Source organism: Jaculus jaculus, chromosome 13 (genome assembly GCF_020740685.1).
Source record: "Jaculus jaculus isolate mJacJac1 chromosome 13, mJacJac1.mat.Y.cur, whole genome shotgun sequence".
Classification (NCBI taxonomy): Eukaryota; Metazoa; Chordata; class Mammalia; order Rodentia; family Dipodidae; genus Jaculus; species Jaculus jaculus.
Window position 1 is genome coordinate 31565687 of NC_059114.1, and position 20206 is coordinate 31585892.

Sequence of the window (20206 nt, forward strand, 5' to 3'; positions counted from 1 at the left end):
CTGCCAGGCTTGCTAGCCATGCCTGTCTAGGAAGCTTTGTTAATTTATCTGTGCCTCTTTGCCCAGTTTAAGGAAAACACCATTTAAAATGGTGACACTCCTTGGTAGCACTTTAACCAAGATGTGTGAAAAACTCCAAGGGAGAGATAAAGAGGCAGAGAGAGAGCGAGGGAGGGAGAGAATAGACATGCCAGGGCCTCTCAGCTGCTGACCAAACTCCAGATGTGTGTACCCCCTTGTGAGTATGTGCAACACTTAGATTACTTTAAAAAAATTATTTATTTTTATTGACAACTTCCATGATTGTAAACAATATCCCATTGTAATTCCCTCCCTCACCCCACTTTCCCCTTTGAAACTCCCCTCTCAATCAGTCTCTCTTTTATTTTGATGTAATGACCTTTTCCTCCTATTATGATGTTGTTCTGTAGGTAGTGTCAGACACTGTGAAGTCATGGGCATTCAGATCATTTTGTGCCTGGAGGAGCACACTATAAGGAGTTCTACCCTTCCTTTGGCTCTTACATTCTTCCCGCCACCTCTTCCGCAATGAACCCTGAGCCTTGAAAGTTGTGATAGAGACATTTCAGTGCTGAGCACTCCTCTGTCACTTCTCAGCACCATGGTGCCTTCTGAGTCATCCCAAGGTCACTGCATGCATCACTTTTGCATCCTTGGGACCTGGAGATTCGAACAAGCATTCTTAGGCTTTGCAGGCAAGTGCCTTAATCTCTAGGCAATCTCTCCAGCCAAACTTCTATATATTTTTATTTAGAAATTCTTAGGAGGATTATTTTCCATCTATAAAAAATTAACCAGTTGAGGCAGGAGAGATTGTGGGCAACTATGATTATTTCTTATTTCAAAGGTTTCTGCCGCCTCCCTTCTGCCTTCCCTCTCTCCCTCATTCCCTCCCTTATGTCTTCCTCCCCTCTTTTTCCTCTTCCCCCTTGATGCCTGCCTCTTCTCTCCCTTTGCTCTTATTACTTGATATTCACCAGGAAGTGGCAGTGATGTTATAAATGTACAACGGAGATTCCTCCAAATGGCTTTTCCCCTAAGTGATGATAGATTACTTTTCTACAGTCAGCAAAATCCAGAAATTGAAACAGATGATCCCTGTTTGGAGCAATGTCATGGCCAAGCTTCTGGCTGGTAGGGTGTCTATTTCCACACAAATATGAGGAACAAGGAGGAGAGATGTGCTCATGGTCCAGAGCTGGAAGTGAGACCATCTCTTCTCTTGACGTCTGAGGTGCACAATCCCTCTCCTAGTACACTGGAACTGCCTTGCATGCAGTTTACTTGGCTATGCACATTCTTCCCAAGACATTCATAAATGCAATGGATTCTGGGAAGACTTCAAGCAATGAAAGGGGATGATTTTTGCCTCACTGGAGACCAACAGGATTATACATGTTCCATCTGTACTGGAAACACATGCATACACCTAAATGCAAAATTCAATGTACTGAGCATTCAATAGAAATGGAAGGGCTGAAGAGATGGCTTAGCAGGTAAGGTGTTGCTTGTGAAGCCTAAGGACCTGAGTTTGATTCCTTAATCCCATGTAAGCCAAATGCACATGGTGTTGAATGGTCTGGAGTTCACTTACAGTGGCTAGAGGCCCTGGTGTGCCCACTATCTCTCTCTCTTTCTCTCTTCCCTAAAATAAAATAAAATAAAATAAAATAAAATAAAATAAAATAAAATAAAATAATGTTTTAAAAAGAAATGGGAGGGGCCATTCCAAAACAAAGCACATCTTTATCTGTGGTGCAGACATTTCCTGTCATCAGCATCATTAGATAGCAATCCCAGGATGTGTTCAACACAGAACATGTGTAGTGACCAATGCAATCCAGATCTGGTGCTAAACTCAGTTCTCTCATGTGACAAAAGTTGATATCATAATAAACGAATCCCAATATGAGAAAGCCCTGAAGTCCATGATGTCTTTTCCCCCACTCCTAGCAAATTCAGTCTAGTGTTGTTTCTGCTGAAAGGCCCACTCAGCACTGATTTGCAGGCCCCAGCCCTCTCATGCAGACACACTCCATCACTCATGGCCATCCTCTGAGGTTTCAGGACACATCCTAGACAGAACCTGTGGGGGTCTTTCATTGACCAGGCTTGGACCTGATGCCTGTTCCCTCAGATCATTCTCAGCTACCAACATGCAAATCTCCCAGAGAGGCAGAAAATAGAATCTAGCTGTGCAATCAGGAAAAAAAAAAAGCAGATAGTCTTGGTTTCCTAAACAGCTGTTCAGTAGTTGCTCTTAGTCTTTTTTTTAAAAAAAAAATCATGCACAGTGTTTTCCAGCTGAATTAAGGGGGTGATTTCAGACTTTAAAGATACAAATGAGGCATATAAATGCCTACTGTCATTTTTCCAACCAGATTATGTTCTTGAGCACCAGGTTGCAGTCATGAAACACCTATGTAAAAGAAGGATCATAAATGCTACAGCCATTCTTCTAAATTGAAATATGTATGTTTCTAATAGAAACATTTATATTTATATATCAATTGAAATTTTTATATAATATGTGTCTACATTATATTTATTATATGATATCTGGGGCTGGAGGGATGGTGTGGGGGTTTGAATAGATGACCCCAATATATTCAGTTGTTTATTTGTAGATTGCATCTGCAGTCACCTGGCTGAAAGCAATGTCACTGGGTGGCTCTTAAGGTGTGGTGGTGGGTTTCAGATTTCAGTCTAAAGATATGCAAAGTGTGCCTAGCTGGAGTTCCTTAAGTGTGCTGTGGCTTTTGGCTTTTAGGCTTGTGCTTCTCTCTGTCTGCTTGCGTCTGTGAAGGCAGGACAGCTTCTCCTGCCATTTATGGAACTTCCCCTGGATCTGTAAACTTCAGTTAATCCCTTTCTCCATAACTGTGCCTGGTCAGGAAGTTTATCTCAGTAAACCTGAAGCTGTCTGCTACAGAACTTGGTACTGAGGAGTAGACTGAGATGAACCTGGCCATGTGGATGTTGATCTTTTGGAACTTTTGTTTTGGAGGAATAGGCATGGACTTGGTGCTTGCAACTGAAGATGTCTTCTGGAGTGGTAAGCCAAGTTTTATGGACTATTCTGATGAGAGTCTGAGAATGCTAAGTGCAGACAGCATTGAACTTCAAGGCTTGGCTTATGAGCTTTCTAAGGGGAAAGAAAGACTGCAGAGGACTTTGTTGGAACTGGGATACTGACATTATGGGTTAGCTGTGTCCTGCTGGGCAGGCCCAGAGAGTTTGATCAAGGTTAAATTTGTAATGGACTGATGTGCTTGGCTAGTGATATTGAACTGAGAGATTTAAGATTTTAAGCTGGAAAACCTCAAGCAACTTAAAATTACAGGCACTGAGACTGGTTTTAGTTTACTGAATCTGCTATTGTCAAACACATTAGCAATCTTAAAGGAAGATGGTCCAATCGCTTCACCATGGAAAGGATGTCTGAGGAAAGACTATCATAGAAATGCAAACTCTTTTTTGGAAAGAGTTGACTGGAGAAGGAACCTGCTTTTCAAGGTTATGATGTGTTTTGTCTGTGAATTAAGAATATGGCTGTGTCCTGCACACCTGGTATTGGTTTCAGAAGCATGAAAAATGCGAGGAGTGGTTGTGAATTGCACATGCTTCTGGGAGCTGCCACTGAGATGTGGCATGAGGTAGGGCCTGATACCCTGATAGGCTGAAAGAGCCTTTGGAAAATGTGAGGAGTGGTGATGAATTGCACATGGTTCCAGGAGCTGCTGCTGAGATGCGGCATGAGGTAGGGCATGATGCTCTGATAGGCTGAAAGAGCCTTTGAAAGATGGATCATGGTTTGCATGAAGACCTTAAGATGTTTTGGATATACCAGGACTATACAAGGGCTACCATAGAGTGCACTAGTGGCCTGGGATTGAAGTGTTCCCCTGCTACTGTGCCCAGCTGGAGGGACAGAATTGGAAAGTCTGGAGACTGTTAGTCTCTGGTTATATTGAACTTGAACTGCAGAAGTTTGATATGTGTTTAATGGTGGTTGAGTTTGCATTGTTTCAGTCTCTCCTTACTATGCCTTATACCAGTTGATAATGTTTACTTTGTACCTTTATATGTTAGAAATGTTTAACTTGTTTGATTTTACAAGTCTTAATATCTTAAATTGGTCAAGACTGTGGGGACCTTTGAAACTGAACTGAGTACAATTTACAATGTGTGATGGTTATAAATCTATTGGGGGCCAGGGGCAGAATGTGGTGGTTTGAATAGATGGCCCCCAATATATTCAGTTGTTTATTTGTTTGTAGATTGCATATGCAGTCACCTGGCTGGAGGCAATGTCACTGGGTGGCTATTAAGGTGTGGTGGTGGGTTTCAGATTTCAGTCTAAAGATATGCAAAGTGTGCCTAGCTGGAGTTCCTTAAGTGTGCTGTGGCTTTTGGCTTTTAGGCTTGTGTTTCTCTCTGTCTGCTTGGGCCTGTGAAGGGAGGTCAGCTTCTCCTGCCATTTATGGAACTTCCCCTGGATCTGTAACCTTCAATAAATATCCCTTCCTCCATAACTGTGCCTGGTCTGGAAGTTTATCTGAGCAAACCTGAAGCTGTCTGCTACAGATGGCTTAGTAGTTAAGGCACTTGCCTGCAATGCCGAAGGACCCAGGTTCAATTCTCCAGAATCCATGCAAGCCAGATGCACAAGGGGGCACATGTTTCTGGAGTTCATTTGCAGTGACTGGATGTTCTGGTGTGCCCACTCCCTCTTTCTCTTTCTGTGCCTCTTTCTATCTCAAATAAATAAAATATTTAAATATGTATGTATGTATGATATCTAAAATCATATATTTGTATATATGTGAAGAGAGAGCATATGTTGGGCATTATATCTGAACAAAATGTAATAAAGCTAGAAATTAACCAAGAAAAAAATACAGAAATGCCAGAAAGTGCTGTGGATTGACCAACATACAATTGAACAACCAATGAGTCATTAAAAAAGTCAGAAGAGAAATTAAAAAAAAATTCCTAGAACCAAATGAAAATGAAAACACAACACACAAAACCTATGAGACACAATGAAGGCAGTCCTATGAGGTACATTTATAGCCATAAATGCTTACATTATAAAAATTCAAAGATATCAAATGAACCAGGTGTGGTGGTGAATGCCTTTAATTCCAGCACTTGAAAGGCTGAGATAGGGGGATTGCTGTGAGTTTGGGCCACTTGAGACTACATAGTGACTTCCAGGCTAGCCTGGGCTAGAGTGAAAGCCTACCTTGAAAAAAAAAAAAAGAAAGAAAAAAAGAAAGAAAACAAAAAAGAAAGAAGTCGGGCATGATGCCATATGCCTTTAATTTGGGAGGCAGAGATAGGAGGATCACTGAGAGTTTGAGAACACCCTGAGACTATAGTGTGAGTTCCAGGTCAGCTTGAAATACAGTGAGACCCTACCTAAAAAAAAAAAAAAAGAAAGAAAGAAAGAAAGAAAAGAGAAGAAGTTAAAAAAGATCTCAAATCAATAATGTACTGATCCATCTGAAGGCTTTGGAAAACCAAGAACAATTCAAACCAAAAGCACATAGTCAAAAAGAAATAATAAAGATCAGAGCAGCAATCAATGAATTAGAAATGAATAAAACAATTTAAAAATAGATAAAACAAAGAGTTGGTTCTTCAAAAAGATAAACAAGATTGATACACCACTAGATAAATCAATCAGAACAAAGAGGGGGAAGACCTCCATAAGGTTAGAGATATGACAGCAGATATCAACAAAATTGAGACAATCATAAAGATATCTTTAACAACCTATATTCCACCAAACTCGGGAAGTTGGAAGAAATGAATGAATTTCTTAACATATATGATCTACCAAAGATAAACTCATGAGAGAAATAATTTAAATTGCATTATAATAAGTAACAAGATTGAAGTAATTAAAATCTAACCATTAAAAGTCCAGGCTCAGCAGGGTGTGGTGGTGCATGCTTTCAATCCCAGCACTTAGGAGGCAGAGGTAGGAGAATCACTATGAGTTTGAGGCCACCGTGAGACTACATAGTGAATTCCAAGTCAGCTGTAGCTACAGTGAGACCCTACCTAAAAAATAAAAAAGAAAAGAAAAGAAAAAAAAAAAAAGAAAAAGAAGAAGCCCAGGCCCAGATAGGTTCACTGCTGAATTCTGAAGACTTACATTGAAGAACGAAATGACTGTTTCTCAGTTCTTTTGTAAAGTTGAAAAGGAGAGACTGCTCCCAAGCTCTTTCTATGAATCCAACATTTTATTATTAGCAAAACCAGACAGAGGCATAGCAAAAAAGAATGTTACAGGCCAATATTTCTAATGAATCAGATGCCAAAATTCTCCACAAAATTCCTGGAAATTTAATTCAAGAAAACTAAAAAACTCAGCTGTCTCAATCAGGTAGGTTTCACTCTGGGGATGCAGGAATGTCCCACATACTGAAATTAATATATGTAATACATCATATAAGTAGACTTAAGGACAGAAGGGCAGAAATCAGATAGTCATCTCAACAGATGTGGAAAAGGCTTTAACAAAATGCAAGAACCCTTCAAAACAAAATGTTGGACAGATGATACTGAAGCATTTCCACAAAGATCCAAAGCAAGACAAGGCTTTCCATTCTCCTTACTGCTGTCTAACTTAGTACTTGATGTCTTAGCTCAACAATAATACAAAAGAAACAAATTAAAGTGATGCAACTTATGGAGCATGAAGTCAAACTAGTTTTATTTGCAAATGATATAATTCTGTATTTAAGAAATACTAAAGACTCCAACAGTCAATGTAGAACTTTCAACAAAGTGTCAGGATAAAAAATTAACACAAATAAGTAGTCTTCTTATATACTAATGAAATAGAAAAAGTCATGAAAACAGTTCAATTCACAACAGCCACAACAATCATTTATCATGGGATATCCGTAACCAAGAAAGTGAAGGACCTCTGCAATGAAAAATCACTCCAATCAACATTTTAGCAGCATTCATCAAAATAAGAAAAAAACAAAGACAAAACAAAACAAAAAACAACAACAAAAAAGCCCAAGGTGTGATGGAGCACACTTTTACCTTTTTAATTTTGAAAATGGTTATATTTATTTTTCTTTATTTATTTGAGAAAGAGAGTGAAATAGTCTGGGAAAGAGAGAGAGAGAGAGAGAGAGAGAGAGAGGGAGGGAGAGAATGGTTATCAGAGGGCCTCCAGGTACTGCGAACCAACTCCAGATACATGCACCCCCTTGTGCATCTGGCTTACATGGGTCCTGGGGAATTGAACCTGGGTCCTTTGGCTTTGGTGGCAAGTGCCTTAACCACTAAGCCATCTCTCCAACCAGCCCTAAAAGATATAGTTTATTTTATTTTATATTTTTCTAAATTTTTATTAACATTTTCCATGATTATAAAAAATATCCCAGGGTATTACCCACCCTCCTCCCACCTCCCACTTTCCCCTTTGAAATTCCATTCTCTATCATATCCCCTCCCCATATAAATCATGCTACTTACATATATACAAAACCAACCTATTAAGTACCCTCCTCCCTTCATATCTTTTTTTTTAATTTTAATTTTTATTTATTTATTTGAGAGTGACAGACAAAGAGATTGAGAGAGAGAATGGGCAACCAGGGCATCCAGCCACTGCAAATGAACTCCAGACGCATGTGCCCCCTTGTGCATCTGGCTAACCTGGGTGGTGGGGAACCAAACCTACAACTGGGGTCCTTAGGTTTCACAGGCAAGCGCTTAACCACTAAGCCATCTCTCTGGCCACCCTCCCTTCATTTAATTCCCTTTATATCTCGTTTTTAACTTACTGGCCTCTGCTACTGAGCTTTATCCTTCTCACACAGAAGCCCAATCATCTGTAGCGAGAATCCACATATGAGGGAGAACATGTGGCACTTGAATTTCTGGGCCTGGGTTACCTCACTTAGTATAATCCTTTCCAGAACCATCCATTTTTCTGCAAATTTCATAACTTCATTTTTCTTTACCACTGAGTAGAACTCCATTGTATAAATGTGCCATATCTTCATTATCCACTCATCAGTTGAGGGACATGTAGGCTGGTACCATTTCCCAGCTATTATAAATTGAGCAGCAATAAACATGGTTGAACACGCAATTCTAAGGAAATGAGATGAGTCCTTAGGATATATGACCTAGGAGTGCTATAGCTGGGTCATATGGTAGATCAATCTTTAGCTGTTTTAGGAACCTCCACACTGATTTCCACAATGGCTGGATAAGATTGCATTCCCACCAGCAGTGTAGAAGGGTTCCTTATTTTCCACATCCCCACCAACATTTATGATCATTTGTTTTCATGATGGTGGCCAATCTGACAGGAGTGAGATGGAATCTCAATGTAGTTTTAATCTGCATTGCCCTGATGACTAGTGACGTAGAACATTTTTTTACATGCTTATATGCCATTCATATTTCTTCCTTTGAGAACTCTCTATTTAGCTCCATAGCCCATTTTTTGATTGGCTTGTTTGATTCCTTATTATTTAACTTTTTGAGTTCTTTGTATATCCTAGATATTAATCCTCTATCAGATATATAGCTGGCGAAGATTTTTTCCCATTCTGTAGGTTGCCTCTTTGCTTTTTTCACTGTGTCCTTTGCGGTGCAAAATCTTTGTAATTTCATTAGGTCCCAGTGGTTAATCTGTGGTTTTATTGCCTGAGCAATTGGGGTTGTATTCAGAAAGTTTTGCCAAGACCAATATGTTGAAGGGTTTCCCCTACTTTTTCCTCTAGCAGTTTCAAAGTTTCCGGTCTGATGTTAAGGTCTTTAATCCATTTGGACTTAATTCTTGTGCATGGCGAGAGAGAAGAATCTATTTTCATCCTTCTGCAGATATTTATCCAGTTTTCAAAACACCATTTGCTGAAGAGGCTGTCTCTTCTCCAATGAGTATTTTTGGCATTTTTATCGAATATCAGGTGGCTATAGCTACTTGGGCTTACATCTGGGTCCTCTATTCTGTTCCATTGATCTACATGTCTGTTTTTGTGCCAGTACCATGCTGTTTTTGTTACTACGGCTCTGTAGTATAGGTTAAAATCAGGTATGGTGATACCACCAGCCTCTTTTTTGTTGCTCAGTATTATTTTAGATATTGGAGGTTTTTTGTGATTCCAAATGAATTTTTGGATTGTTTTTTCTATTTCCATGAAGAAAGCCTTTGGAATTTTGATAGGGATTGCATTAAATGTGTAGATTGCTTTAGGTAAGATTGCCATTTTCACGATATTGATTCTTCCAATCCAGGAACAAGGGATGTTTCTCCACTTTCTAGTGTCTTCTGCAATTTCTCGCTTGAGTGTTTTAAAGTTCTCATTGTATAAGTTCTTTACTTCCTTGGTTAGGTTTATTCCAAGGTATTTTATTTTTTTTGATGCAATTGTGAATGGGAGTGATTCTCTGATTTCATCCTCTGTGTGTTTGTTGTTAGCATATATGAAGGCTACTGATTTCTGTGTACTTATTGTGTATCATGCTACATGGCAATAGGTTTTTATCAGCTCTAACAGTTTGCTAGTAGAGTCGTTAGGGCCCTTTATATATAGAATCATGACATCTGCACATAATGATAACTTATCTCTTCCTTTCCAATTTGTATAACTTTTATGTGTGCCTTATAGCTATGGCTAAGACTTCCAGTAATATATTAAATAAAAGTGGGGGCAGTGGACAGCCTTGTCTTGTCCCTGATTTTAGTGGGAAAGCTTCCAGTTTTTTTCCCATTTACTAATATGTTGGCTGTAGGCTTGTCATAAACAGCCTTTATTATAGTGAGATATGTTCCTTCTATTCCCAGTCTCTGTAGGACTTCTATCATGAAGGGATGTTGGATTTTGTCTAACACTTTCTCTGCATCTAATGAGATGATCATGTGATTTTTTGTCCTTCAATCCATTTCTATAATGTATTACATTTATCGATTTGCGTATATTGAAACATCTCTGCATCTCTGAGATAAAGCCTACTTGGTCCGGATGAATGATCTTTTTGATATACTCTTGTATTCTGTTTGCCAATATTTTGTTGAGAACTTTTGCATCTATGTTCATGAGGGAGATTGGCCTGTAATTTTCTTTTTTGCTCTATCTTTGCCTGGTTTTGGTATCAGGGTGATGCTGGCTTCATAGAAGGAGTTTGGTAGGAATTTTTCTTTTTCTATTTCCTGGAAAAGCTTAAGAAGCAATGGTGTTAGCTCTTCCTTGAAGGTCTGGTAAAATTCAGCAGTGAATCCATCTGGGCATGTTTTTTTTTTTTTTTTTTTTTTTAGTTGGGAGATTATTGATAACTGCTTGGATCTCCATGCTTGTTACAGGTTTATTTAAGTGACTAATCTCATCTTGATTGAATTTAGGTAGGTCATATAAATCAAGGAAATCATCCATTTCAGATTTTCATAGTTTGTGGAGTATATGCTTTTATAGTATGTCCCTATGATTTTTTGAATTTCTCTGGAATCTGTTGTGATGTTACCTTGTTCATCTCTGATTTTATTAATTTGTGTCTCTTCTCTCTTTCTTTTGGTCAGATTTGCTAAGGGTTTATCAATCTTGTTTATCCTTTCAAAGAACCAACTCTTTGTTTCATTAATTCTTTGGATTGTTCTTTTTGTTTCTATTTCATTAATTTCTGCCCTAATCTTTATTATTTCTTCCCGTCTACTGATTTTTGGATTGCCCTGTTCTTCTTTTTCCAAGGCTTTAAGGTGAAGTGGTAGATCATTTACTTGTGACCTTTCTATCTTCTTAAGATAGGCACATAAGGTTATAAATTTACCTCTTAGAACTGCCTTCAATGTGTCCCATAGATTTTGGTACATTGTGTTCTCATTATCGTTTGACTGTATAAATTTTTTGATTTCCTTTTAGATTTCTTCATTGGCCCATTCGTCATTTAGTAGTGTATTGTTTAGTTTCCATGATTTTGGTTATGCTCTATAGCCTTTCTTGATTCTGATTTGTAGTTTAATTCCATTGTGGTCAGATAGAATGCAAGGAATTATTTGAATTTTCCTGAATTTTTAAGATTTGCTTTGTGTCCTAATATATGGTCTATTTTAGAGAATGTTCCATGTGCTGCTGAAAAGAATGTATATTCTGCAGCCTTTGGATGAAATGTCCTGTATATATCTGTTAGGCCCATTCCTTCTATGACCTCATTTAGTCCAGATGCCTCTCTGTTTATTTTATCCCGGGATGACCTGTCAATTGATGAGAGTGGGGTGTTAAAGTCACCTACCACCACTGTGTTTGGTGTTATCTGTGATCTTAGTTCTAATAATATTTGTTTGATGAACTTGGGAGCCCCCTTGCTGGGTGCATATATGTTTAGGATTGTAATGTCCTCCTTTGGAGTGTGCCCTTAACCAATATAAACTTACCTTCCTTATCTTTCTTGACTAACGTTGGACATAAGTCTACCTTGTCAGATATTAGGATAGCAACCCCTGCTTCTTTTCTAGGCCCATTTGCTTGAAACACCATTTTCCAACCTTTCACCCTAAGATAATGTTTATCCTTTGTAGAAAGGTGAGTTTCTTGGAGACAACAAATTGTAGGATCCTGCTTTTTAACCCAGACTGCAAAGCTATGTCTTTTGGTTGGGGCATTGAGGCCATTGCTATTAAGAGATATTATTGAAAGGTGTGTATTTTTGGCCTTTTTTTTGTGGTTCTTATCTACCTTTGCTCTCTTGTGTTAACTAGTATTTGAGTATTACTTGTTTTTCCAGGTTCCTTATATGTGTGCTTTTCCTTTTCTTCTGCATGGAGAATTCTATCAAGTGTTTTCTGTAGAGCTGGTTTTGTCTTCAAATACTCCTTTAACCTGTTTTTGTCATGGAATGTCCTTATTTCTCCGTCTATTTGAATGGATAGCTTTGCAGGATAACGTAACCTTGGTTGACAGTTGTTATCTTTCAGGTCTTGGAATACATCACTATATGATCTTCTGGCTTTTAAAGTTAGTGTTGAATAATCTGCTGTAATCCTGATGGGTTTGCCTTTGTAGGTAACTTGATTTTTCTCTCTAACTTGGTTTGTGTGTTTGGTAGTTTGATTATAATATTGCAAGGAGAGTTTCTTTCCAGGTTTTGTCTGGCTGGTGTTCTAAAGGATTCCTGTATCTGCATTGGGACCTCTTTCCCAATTTGGGGGAAGCTTTTTTCTATGATTTTGTTGAGGACACCTACTATGCCTTTGGAGTGAAATTCTTCTCCTTCTACTATGCCCTGAATTCTTATGTTTGATCTTTTCATAGTGTCCTGAATATCTTGAAATTCCCACTCATACTTTTCTATTAGTTTGCCTTTCTCTTTGTTGGACTGTATTAGATCTGCCACCTGGTCTTCTAGCTTAGATATTCTGTTGTATCCTTCATCCATTCTACTGGTGAGATTTTCTACAGAGTTTTTTATTTCATTAACCGTGTTCTTCATTGCTAGTAATTCTGACTGGTTTTTCTTTATTATTTCTATTTCCTTATTTATTTCTTGTATTGCCTTCTTTATTTTATGAAATTGGTGTCCTGCATCTTCTTTGATTTCCTTTTTGATTACTTTGATTTCCTCTTTGATTTCTTCTTTGATTCCTTTGATTTGTTCTTTGACTCTTTGAGCATGTTTACAATCATTCTTTTGAAATCTTTATCAGGCATTTCCTCTACCTCATTCTCACTGGAGGTCAATTCTGATGCATTAATAGTTTTAGGTGGATGTATATTGTCTTGCTTTTTCGTGTTTCTTGTGTCATAATGTATATATTTTTGCTTCTTGGATTAAGTTAATGCTTGAATTTTCTAGCTAGCTGGGTATTCTTAGCCGTATCAATTGATTTGATGTTATATATCTTCAGGGTAGGAGCTTACAGTGTTAGGTGTGGCTCTTAAGACTCTCAGAGTATCTACAAAGGTATTCCTAGGGTTGAGTTTACCTGCTGTGGGAGTATTCAAGTAGGCTGAGTGGAATAAAATACAGTAGATTCTAAAATTTAACTAAACACTACACATTCAATCAAAAACAGCACCGAGTATTTATGCATGTGTAGTTATTATAACAACCTGATCCTCTATCAACAAAGAGGTTAAGGTTTCTGGTCTGTTGAGGGATCCAAGTCAGCTTGCAACCAAGTGAGACCCTTCCCTCTTTCTTTCCTAGTTACATTGGATGATTTGTTCTCAGTCAAGTTGCTGGCTAGGTCGTTGGGCTGCTGTTCTGATTTCTGGTGCTGGGCACTGGATTTTCCTGTGGGGCAAACTAAGCCTGGAAACTGGCCCTGCAGATCCGCACCCCACTGCTGGAACTGCTACTGCTGCTGCTGAAGCTGCCACTGCTGAATCTGTCACTGCTGCTGCTGAGCTGCTGCTGCTGGATCTACTGATGCTGCAGCCACTGCTGCTGTTGCTGGAGCTTCCAGTGCTGAAGCCACCGGAGCTGCCACTGAAGCTGCTGCTGCTGGACCTGCTGCTGCTGCATCTGAGCTGCTGCTGCCAGATATGCCACTTCTGCGGCTGCTGTCACTGATGTCAGAGCTGTTGATGTTTCTGCTGGACTCTGCTCCTGCTTGGGTCCTGATGTCGGCTCAACTTCTCTTGTCCAGGTCCTGGTACTGCTGCTCTGTTCACTGGAGCTGGGCACAGGAGGTGGGGGAGGGGAGGGAGCCACAGCTGCTCTAGATCTCTCACTGTTCCACATGTTCTTCTACCTTGTGATCTGCTCCTCCATTGTTCACTGCTGCTCTCCCTTCATGTTTCTTGAGTTGTGGAGAGCTCTTGTGTGAGTGGAATCTTTCCTCACCTGGCTTTTCCTGCAGCTCAAGCTGAGCCTGGCGTCTTTCTGGTGCAATGCCACCACCATGGTCGGTGGACCTGCCGGGGCCACTTTTGCCATCCTGTGCGGGCTCTGGATGCTCTGGATCTCTTCTACTTCTCCACTGACATTTCAATTTCCTATACACCTCACTTTTTAGTAAAAGTGTATATTTTGCTGATTTTTTTCTGGGCTTTTCTCCCCATAGGCTGCTTTGGCATGGTACCTACACCGCCATCTTAACCAGAAGTCTCAACCCTTACTTTTTTAATAGAGAGTTTAATAGGTGTGGGCCCTCTTGTAGCCCATGATTGATGGTAGCTTGATATTGGAGAGTGGGCTTATGTTTGCATATGGTTCTGACTTGTTTCCCAGCTCCAGCTATGGGTCCCATACCACTGAGGGGATCAGTTAGCCAAATCAAGAGCAGTTGGCTCCCCATCATGGCTGTGTGCCACTATTGCACTTGTGTGAGCATCACAACAGGTTATTTGTTGCTAATAGGTTAGACAATGAGTTGCTTGGACAGATATTGGTCATTTCCCCCAGTCGCCCATGTAGCACCTTTTGGCACTAGACAGGCTGACTGTCTGGGGACTGACTCTCTCCTGGCTTCCAGCCATGCCATTCCATTTTATGTGTCAGCCTCATATGGTGTCTTCAGCAATAGGGTCTTACCACTGACCTTTGGTGGGTCATCGAGTACTCTGAGAGAAATCTGTCATTCTTTTAGGAAACCTTGTAGGTTTCTCTGATTAAAAACAAATTGCAGGGCTGGAGAGATGGCTTAGTGGTTAAGCGCTTGCCTGTGAAGCCTAAGGACCCCAGTTCGAGGCTCGGTTCCCCAGGTCCCACGTTAGCCAGATGCACAAGGGGGCGCACGCATCTGGAGTTCGTTTGTAGAGGCTGGAAGCCCTGGCACGCCCATTCTCTCTCTCCCCCTCTATCTGTCTTTCTCTCTGTGTCTGTCACTCTCAAATAAATAAAGAAAATTTAAAAAAAAAAAAAACTAATTGTGGATGATATCCCCATGCTGGTACTGGGAGTTACAGGTCAGTGCCCACTAAAAAAATGATAACTAATATACAAGATTTAGAAAGGAGAGAGAGAGAGGGAGGGGGAGAGGGAAGGAGGGATGATGTAATAGATTTAGGTAAGACTTGATCCTACCCTCTCCAGTGTCTTGTGGTTCAGGTGTTTCCTGTAAGGGCCTGGTGAAGGTTCAGCCATTTGGCCTGCCTTTTAGGAAGTAGAATTTTATGGTACTATTGCCATTTGTGTCTAGATTAGTGTTTCCCACACCTTCTATTCTCTTCCCTCCCCTCCCCCTACATCCTAGTGTATAGTCCATGAGATGCTTGCTGGGTACGTAAGGTATTTTGGGTAGATTCAGGTTAGGTGCTATAGATGAGTGAGACTATGTGGCGATTTTTTATTTTTCTGTGATTGGGTATGTTTACTGAGAATGATTTGTTCTAGGCTCAACCACTTTTCCTCAAATTTCTTTGTGTCATTTTTTCTTACTGCTGTATAGAATTCCATTGTGTAGATATAGCACATCTTAGTTATCCATTCTTCTAGTGATCGATATCTGGATTGATTCCAGCTCTTAGCTCTTAAAATTGAGCCACTACAAACATGGTTGAGCAAATCTCTCTGGCCTGTGGTTTGAAGGTTTTAGGGTAGATGCCCAGTAAGGGAATAACTGGGTCTGTTCCAATTTTGATTGTTTTCCCTTCCTTAGCTTCTTGAATATGTTTATTCTTTTATTCATTTTGGAATATTCCATTCTATATTCTCTGTAGGGATGTCTTGGTGCTTATATGGCCATAAAGCCAGCTTTTATCATGGAAAGTTTTTCTTTTTCTTTCACTTACTATTGTGAATGATAATTTTGCTGAGTTTAGTAGTTTGGGTTGGCTGTTATGGTTTTTTGATATTAGAAATACTCCATTCTAAGCCCTTCTCTCTTTTAGAGTCTCTACTGAAACATCAGATGCAATTTGGATGGGCTTACCATTATAGGTAAAGAAGTTTTCCTTTTTCAGTTTTTAATACTCTGTGTTTCCTGTGCCTATCGTTTAAACTATAATTTGACATGAGATATTTTCTCTAGTCCTGGCTATTTGTTGTTCTGTGTGCTTCCTGTATCTAGGTGGGCCTCTCTTTGGTAAGATTCAGACCATTTTCTTCCAATGTTTTATTGAGTTTGTTGTCTATGTTCTTGGTGTGTAGTTATTCCCCTTTTTGGATGCCCATGATTTGAATGTTTGGTCTTTTAAAAATGTCCCACATCTCTCTCATGTTCTGCTCATCCATTTTCTTGAACTTGTCATTGGTTTTGGCCTTCTGATCTATTCCCTCTGTCTTGTACTGAAGCTCTGATAGTCTGTCCTCTACATGATCTGTTCTATTGGAAAGGTTTTCTTGGGAGCCTCTTAAATGAGTTATTTAATATTTGTTTTCCACTGGGCTTATTTAATTAAATTTTCATTACTTGATTGACTTTCTTATTGTCTGTTGGAATTCATTCCTGCATTTAATCATGTCTTCATTGAGTTCATTCCACTGTCCATTGAATTCTTTGTTGTTGTTGTTGATTCTCATCTATTTTATCCAGCCATTATTTATTTCTTTTTGATTCTCTTCCATTTTATTCAGCCTTTGATTAGGTTCTTTTTGTTGTTTCTCTTTCATTTCACTTAGGTGTTTGTTCATGGCCTCATTAAGTTTGTTAAATATTCTCATCATAATTATATTTTGGAATCCATTGTTCTGAGTTTCCTCTAATTAGTTTTCATTGGAGGCATTCAATATAGAACTTGGCTTTCTTGGTGGAGATATCTTGCCTTGGTGTCCCATGTTACATGTTTTGGTTTCTCATCTTTAGATATTCCTTTTGTCTCATTGAGAATGTAGTAGCAACAGCTCTGGGAAAACCTGTGTTGAGTGACCGGGTCAACATTGATCCAGATGGTGTAGGATGGTGGTCTATCAGCAGGCTCTGGACTGGGCTCACTGGAAGGTTAGTAGTTTCCCTCTTGTATGTGCAGTCTCTATATAGTTCTGGGCTGGAGCCTGGGCAACTTGGGTTACTCAGTGCCCAGGTCTGTGAAATGAGATCAGTTTGGGAATCAAGTGGGCTTGATCTCCAATCCCAGGAAAGTGGGGCTAGCATTGTGCCCTGAGCATGTGAGATCAGAGGTTCACACACCTGAACCCTGGGTGGCATACTCAACGCCTGGGATAAGGAGTGCAATCTGCTAGTGAGTCTCTACTTTAGCAGTGCATGTGGGCAGCCTTCATGCAACCTTGTCTTGTTTCTTATTTGCAGTCTATTTACTGTTTTTTTGTTTTTTCATTTTAATGCTATTTTGGTTGATAAATTTGCTACTTAACTTGGATTTTAAGGGTAGGGCTCAAACATTGTTTAGAACAAGCAAACAGTGATTTTTTTTTTTTTTTTGGCTCAAATCCATCATGAGGTATGAGATATGATGCTGGCCATGAGAATGATGTAAATGAATCAACAGTATTTGCTAAGATATCTTTAAAACAAAACACAGAAAGAAGATAATGTACAGACTGATTGAAGATGTCTTGAGAAGAGGCTCATAGAAACCTGAATCTGCATTTTCTTTAGAAAAAAAATGCTCATTATTCACTAACCCATTGTGGGAGTTGATACTACTACTGTGGGAAAGGGACAGAGGGTGAAGTGTGAATCAATGGACACAAAAAACTCAGATAGATTAAAAAAATAGAGATTCTAATGATCTTTTGCATGATGTAACTATAGTTCACGATAATATACTGTGTACCTTGAAGTTTGTAAAAGAGGAGGTTTTAAGCCCTCATATCCCCCAACAATGTGAGTGAAAGGTGGAGTATTTGCAACTTCACTTGATTTACAAAATATTCATGTTTCCAAACACTTTTTTGTACCATAAATTTGTTCAGCTATTCCTTGCCAATTGACATCATTTTAAGCATTAAAATAAAGCATTAAAATTAAACACCAAATGTTATAAAAATAAGTGCACAGATGAAAAAGCAAATCACCATAGATAAAAATTAATTCTTGGGGAAAGAGTAGATCAGGTTATTTCTGAGGTTTCTTCACCTTTGCCCATTCTTTTTGTAAGATCCAAGAGTGACCGAGATCACAGAAACCACTTTGAGGCAAACATGGACGCTTTTATTGAGGAAAAGCCCAAGCTGCCAAGACTGACTCTCAAGAGTTACCACAGCCAACCAGAGATTCCAGATAGTGAGAGATGGTCTCTGTGCACCCCATGAGAATACAGACGGGAGAATACAGGAGCTTGTTACTCTTTTCCACAGATATGACATCAAAACAGCATGCATAAGGGAGGATGAGCATTCAGAGGCAAGGGATAGAGGGCTTGGGGCAAGAGAAGAGGTAGAGGTGCATTTTGGGGTCGGGGAAGAGTAGAAACACAAGAGAGTTTAATTTTGAGAATGCCCATTGGGGTGGCCATGTAGTTATCCCTGGATGAGATGGGGTAAGGGCTAAGGAAGGAGGGGTCCCCAGGAAGAGCTCTGATTCTGCCTAAGGCAAGTGGGAGGTGCTGGGGTCAGGTAGGTGAAGTTAAACAGGGACAGGCAGAGGCAGAAAGCATGAGTTAATGTTAGCATTCAGAAATTGTATGCCAGGAAAAGACAAGACAGTGTATAAACTTAGCATATGTGTTTGAAAACAACTTTGGCTAGTGTGTATACCAATGTAAGTACCAATTAGGCCCCAAACTAGAAGTAGAATAGCAATTTAAGATTATTGTGCTAGTGCAGGAAACATGTTTTAAGTAATAATATCTCTATAATTAATGAACTTAAGATACTAGAAATGAGACAATTAATTAAGTGAAACCTTGACTGAGATTGATTATATATAACTCAAAAAGGAGACATAAAGGGTAGAGAAAGGAAGGCAGGAGGATACTTAATAGGTTGATATTGTATATATGTAATTACAATGATTGTAATGGGGAGGTAATATGATGGAGAATGGAATTACAAATGGGAAAGTGTGGGGGTGGGGAGGGAGGGAATTACCATGGGATATATTTTATAATCATGGAAAATGTTAATAAAAATTAAAATAATAATAATAATAATAAAACCTGGTCATTGTTGAGTTACATTAGAGGCAATATGACAGACGCAAAGTAATTTCTTAAATAAATACTTTTAACCATTGAACAATTTTGTGGCTTAGCTAAAGAAATATTTATGATTGTTACATGAAGCTTAGGCAAACTAGATTAACATTGTTTGTACACAGTGGATTTCCCTAAGACATGGGGAGAATCATCAGTTTTGCTAGGAACAAAATTACAATAAGTCACTTTTTATATGACTTATATTATAACCTCAGTGATAATGTCTCAGCAAAACCAGCACAAACAAGACAAGAACCATCTTAAAATTACAGAGTTTTAGCCAGACATGGTGATGTATGTTTATTCATAGCCAAACATCATGGAGTTTGTATAAACCAAATTACTATATTTTGATATCTGGAAAAATCTGATATTAACAAAATGTAGAGTTTACATCTTTTAGGCACATGAAGCTACAGAGAGTAAACTATGAACAAAAGATCTGCTGACAGAATTTAAAATAAACAAGAAATCTATATTATTTAGTAACATTTTTGGTTTAAATATAAAGACATGAAAATTTTTATAATATTTAAAGCTCATCAGAAGTGGGATACCTAAATTCAGTCTTTTATGGCTATTATTATGACCAGATTAACATCAGTGAGTTAAAGTTAAGTTTGCAAACTGAATACCATAGCAACCTTCTTCCAGCCATACTTTGTTAGTCTGATGCAAGCCCTAGGCTAATAGTCATTTTATATCTCAAGAAGTCTGTAATCTTATCAAGTACTTTGTCTCTAACTGTTTAAGTTTACTCATATCTTCATCCACATACTTTACTCATACCTTCATCTACATACTTTTACTTTACAATCCATGTAACCACTGTGCAATAATCTTTTTTCATCAAACATTTAACATCCAACATTTAAAGTTTCCTCTCCAGTTTATCTTCTTTAGTAAGTTTGTCTCATAACCACCAACAAAAACTTTTATTGTCCTTACCATAAGACTTTTTATTTTTTGGGTTTTTTTTAAATTTTATTTATTTATTTGAGAGTGACAGACACAGAGAGAAGGACAGATAGAGAGAGAGAGAGAGAATGGGCGTGCTAGGGCTTCCAGCCTCTGCAAACGAACTCCAGACGCGTTCACTCCCTTGTGCATCTGGCTAACGTGGGACCTGGGGAACCGAGCCTCGAACCAGGGTCCTTAGGCTTCAC